Here is a 4498-nt window from a genome sequence, read left to right as displayed (position 1 = left end):
CGCCGTCGGGCCCGGCTCCGCTTTCGCGGGCGGCTCGGGTTTCCTGGTGCCGGCAGCGCGGCCGGTTAATCATTGACCGCCTGGATTGCCCGCGGCTGTGTCAACAGGCGGCTCCGCGCGCGCCCCGGCGCTGGGGCCCGAACCTGCGGGCGCCCGCCAGCCTGGCCGCCTCGGCAGGACCCGCGCCCGGCGGCCCCCCGGGGAGGAAGCCGAGTTGGAGGCGGGTGGGAGGAGGGAAGCAGCCCAGACCCAACTGGGAAAGGGCAGGGGGAGACTGGGGCAAGCCGGAGAGCACGGCTGGATGCATCTGTGGCCAGAAAAGGCCTTGGGGATCCGAGTTGCCGAATCCTCCCTTTTATTTTGCCCAGCAAGACAAGCCAGAAATACAGATTGTCATATGAAATCTCCTGGGTTTTAAAACAATGTGTGTGAGACTTCTAGTCCCTGAAACTTACCAGACTGGAGAACTCAAAGCAGGTCTCACTCCAAACACCGAGAAATGCTAGACTACGTAGGCAAGCCAGACGGCAATTTAAATTAATGGCGGAGCTCCCAAGATAGTACGGGAGTTCCCCAGGGACCAAGGAAGACAGCCTGGAGGGGATGGAGGCGGGTGCCGTCTGTGCATCGTGGTGGGTTAGTGGTCTCTTACGCTGTTCTAGGCTTAAGTTTTACACCCAGACGTGGACAGGAGATGAAACCTTGGGTCTGTGAAGCAGGGATGAAAGCGATGAACACAAAATAAATCTGCCCATGGCTCACGGAGGAGACGAGGAAGCTGGTCTGGAGGAAACAAAGTCTCCCTGGGCATTATAACCACAGGCCTATTGCTCACATGGTCTGGGGTTCAAGTTCAGCCCGTTGTTGTGGTCCAGAAACGCCGACTTTAAAAACTGACATTAAAAAAAAAAAGTGGCTGCAGGAAAGAGCGCTGGGATTTCTCCCAAGCAAAACTACTCTGGTGGGACAACCCCCATCCAAGATGACAAGATTCCCACAGAAAAAGCGCCCTAAACATACGGGCACAACCCCCAAAGGCAAAATGCACAGGCAAACAACTAACTCACCATGAGAGAGAGTCTCCAGGCAAGGAAGCAGGACTTGATTGTGGGGCAATCAGTATCCAACTGGGAAAGCAGAAACACCTGGAGTATTTAAAAGAAACGGGACATTTAACGCAGGGAGCTGGCTTTGGTGATGATGGAAGAGGCAAAAGCTAAGCCTGGAGAGAGTGAAACAACCCAGAGCTTAGCCCGAGGAGGGGGAGGATGTTCCACACCATGGGCAGCAGGGTGGAAGGGGGCCACCCTGGGTGGGTGCAGGCAACAGGGGGGTGCATTGTTTGAAGACAATAATAAAACTGGCTAAAAGCTGCTCTGCTTTTAATCACCATGGGACAGTAGTTCTAAACAATGTCAGTGACAAAATACTCCTCCCTGGAAAGAATATTTTGTTGGTCTCAGTTCTGAAACCATTGCTGTGGTGCTCATTTCCTGTGCTCCCAGAAAGCCAGCAAGGACTTCATTCTTGTGGCAGAAGACTGGAAGCATTCTCTCCTGGGATTAGGACCAGCCCCAGAGAAAAGACCAACAGACGTACAGAAATATCAGGGTTTCCTCAATGAACGTACCCAGGCAAACAAACCTCCCCCACACGCTCAGAACTTGTAACCATCTTTCGAGGCCCCTGCTCTACAGTATCAACGGGGACAGGGATGATCCACCTTAGATGGGAAGAAAAAAATCTCATCGAAAGAGACAGAAATAAACAAATGGGAAGAGTAACCATGAGGAAACAGAGGTGATGCAGGTATTCTGAAGCTCTGATGTCGTCTATCCCTTCCAAGAATCCATAAATTCAATCACACGAGAGAAAACCTCAGACAAACCACAGCTGGGCGGTCGGGGGGGGGGGGGGGGCTCTGCAAAGCATCTTGATGTCTTTACTTTTCACGGTTAAAATTTTCATTTGGTTCTTTTAAAATCTGCATGTTTTTCATAATGTCTTTTCCGTGGTGATGCACTCTATTCCATGTGCTTTCTCTTCAAATGGCTTTTAAAACTTTTTCTTGGAAAATAATTTCAAGCTCAGAGACAAGCTGCAAGAATGGGACAAATGAGCCAACAACGCCTTTTCCAGCACATTTTTTGCCAGGACAGAATCCAGTCCAGGATTATGTGTTGCATTTAGTTGCCATGTTTTCAAACAGTTTTATAGACCTGGTTTTAAATCCTTTTCAAATCACTGTCGTTTCTTAGATGCGATTCAGCCCATTTGCCACACCTGCTGACTGCTGCACAGTAGGGGGGTTTCCTCGTGGCCTTCAGCAACATCATGATTTCATGGTCAGCAGGAGTTAACTGCTAAAGGCACCGTGTGTGTACCGCACGTGTGCCCTGGGGTATGAGGCAGGTGGCTTCTATGGTGGATTCTAAGGAGGTCACTGGCTTGGACCATCTTTTATTTCTCCACTTGGGGTTTCTGCACCATGTAGGTGGCCCACGTGCTGTCAGGCCCAGCGTTCCACTTTCTGGGAGAGGACTCTACTCAGAGCCATTGGGGTAGCAGTTTGCTTCAGTTTCACAAAAGCACAGACCCTTTCAGGCTCGCACGGAACGCAGAGGGCCAGTCCCACAACCCTGCTGCTGTGCGTGGGGCTGTGGCTTTGACTCCCGCCCCCCCAAGGCACAATCTGCTCCCGGCTCCTTTATGGGCACACGGCAACGAGGACCTTCTTCTCTCAAGGGCCTGGATACCATATTTACCTTTCTTGTCTTGGAACGGGACGATGATGCACTCCTCCGTGTCTGGAGCGTGTTATCTGTGCAAATACTCTAGCTCAGCTATCTTGACTGGAGGTCCATTTGCGGCCGCAAGCCTTGGGCGAGCCATGTAATCTCTCTGCTCCTCAATTTCCCCATCAGGAAAATGGGCTTGTTAAAGTAAAAAACAAACGAAGACCAGCCTTGAAAGTTGCCTGAGCAGACAAAACCAGTTTTGTAACCGAGCAGGACCCTACGGGGCCTTCCCGAAGAAGACCACCCCACACACACCCTAACCCCGCCATGTCCTCCACCTGCGTCTTGGCTGTAGAAAAACGTTAGCTTCCTAGGCCTTCCCCAAGTTCCAAAGAGCAAATTTAATCAGAGAAGTGAGAAAATGCAGAAAGGAAAACAGTCAAGCAAAACAAAATAATAGTTTAGCCATTAAACAAAGTCAAGGACCTTTAGTTCCTCCTCAAGGGTTACAGTTAATATTCTGAGCCACGTCCTTCGAGCTGTTTTGCAGATACTGAAAGCCTGACCAGGTGGAAGAAGTTAACTGCATGCTGCCCACAAGCACGTAGACCCCAGACCGGTTGGAACCAGAAGGCTGACGATGTTGACTCCTGATGACCTCACCACTAACCCATCAGAAGAATGTCCACCAGCTGATCACACACCCCACAGCCCCCCTCCCTCACCCTGTCTTTAAAAACCTTCCCTGAAAGCCATTGGAGAGTTTGGGCCTTTGAAGCACTAGCTGCTCTGGACTCCTTGCTTGGCACCTGCAGTAAATAAAGGCTTTATTTTCCTTCACCGCAACCCAGTGTCAGGAGATTGGCTTTACTGTGTGCAGGCAAACAGACCCCGGTTCGGTTCGGTGACGGTTTACCTGTACACATAAAGTTTAATTTAGCTTATTTTGCAAGAGTAACTTGACCGGGGTCATTCCTTCCTTCTGCCTCTGGAAATCATAAGCACAACTGAAACTGTTTCCCCAAACTGGTATGAGGTAACCAATTCCCTATCATTTAAGAAAATCCTAATATTAGAACCAATCATGGTGAAGAATAAACAGTCACTGCCTCCTCACTATACGAACTGCTTTATAACAACGTACCCCGAGGCTTAGTCCATGTTTTGAGAGCTCTTGTTTCAAGAACTGTCTTTTGCACAATCGACTTTCACTAATGGCCACTTTGGTTATTTATGGGTTTACTCCTATTTCTGCCCTTTTGACGGATTGTGTGAGACTTTACTGCTATTCAAGATATGTAACCAAACCTTGTTTAACTTTGCACTATCTAGCCATGGCCATATCAGACCAGAAAAGCAAATACTAGAATACAAAACCACGGTCTTCCCTGGGTGAGGGGTTACAGCTGATTTTAGTTTTATTTGTGTGTGTGTTTGTGCCTACGCATTTTCTGCAATGAGCATGGGTTACACCGTGATTGGGAAAATAGCAACAAATACTCTTAAAACGACGGGCACCTGGTCAGCTCTTTAAGTGCTGAGCGCCAGCTTGTGTTCAACAAAAGCTTAAAGACCTGAGGGGAATGAACGGACATTTTTGCAGGCGGTGGGGCTGGCTAAGGGGATTGGGGGAGGGGGGCCATGTTGGAAAGCTGTGTTGCCTGTGCTCCTGTGAACTTGACCTGGTGGGGGGATGGTACAGATGGGAGCAGAGAATCCCAGCATTCTGCCTCACCTCGTTCTGAGAAAGCCAAACCTAT

The sequence above is a fragment of the Stenella coeruleoalba genome (assembly GCF_951394435.1).
Source record: "Stenella coeruleoalba genome assembly, chromosome: 7".
Taxonomy (NCBI): domain Eukaryota; kingdom Metazoa; phylum Chordata; class Mammalia; order Artiodactyla; family Delphinidae; genus Stenella; species Stenella coeruleoalba.
This window is presented reverse-complemented; position numbering follows the sequence as displayed.